Below are 657 nucleotides of genomic sequence, written 5' to 3'. Positions count from 1 at the left end.
GGTTTGCAAAAGGTGCCTTTAATAAAGTGACCTTAAGCAGAGGCTTGAAGGAGGGATGAAGGGAGTCATGCAGCTGTGTTGGGGAAGAAGCAACAATTTGACTTTTCCAAAAATCACTGTAGCTGAAAAATGAAAGCCAACAGAGGCTACAGCAGTGTTCCCGGAAGAGCTGATGCTGACCAGGACAGGGAGGGGTGGTGGAGGTGAGAAGTGTTCAGGTTAGGGATGGAACTCAGTGTTGTCCTGCAGCAAGCTTGGACTGACCCCTGAAAGCCAACCGTTAAATTTCAGGAATTTTGCAATTCCTGAACTTCTAGTAGCTTGAAACTGGCCATGTTGGGGGTGATTACACCACATAAATTGTCAAGCACAACAAAGCAGTTTTTTTTTTTTTCATTTAAGAGAGTCCGTTTTTAAACACTTACCGTCTCATGAGTGATCATAAGTATTTTGAAGGCAGAATTGAATATGGGGTGTAAAGAGACATCAAGGAGGACTCCAGGAGTCAAGGAGGCTTTTGGACTGTGGCAGCATTTCCGCCATGAGCAGCAGGGCTGGGAAGCCTGCAGGATGCTAGAACTAGTGTTCCCATCACGGAGAGAGCAGGGAGAGATTCTTTGTTTCTGAGTGTGAGGAGTAAGACCCTTAGACAAAGAG

Source organism: Macaca mulatta, chromosome 10 (genome assembly GCF_049350105.2).
Source record: "Macaca mulatta isolate MMU2019108-1 chromosome 10, T2T-MMU8v2.0, whole genome shotgun sequence".
Lineage (NCBI taxonomy): Eukaryota > Metazoa > Chordata > Mammalia > Primates > Cercopithecidae > Macaca > Macaca mulatta.
The sequence above is the reverse complement of the archived record's forward strand: the minus strand, read 5'-3'. Positions refer to the sequence as shown.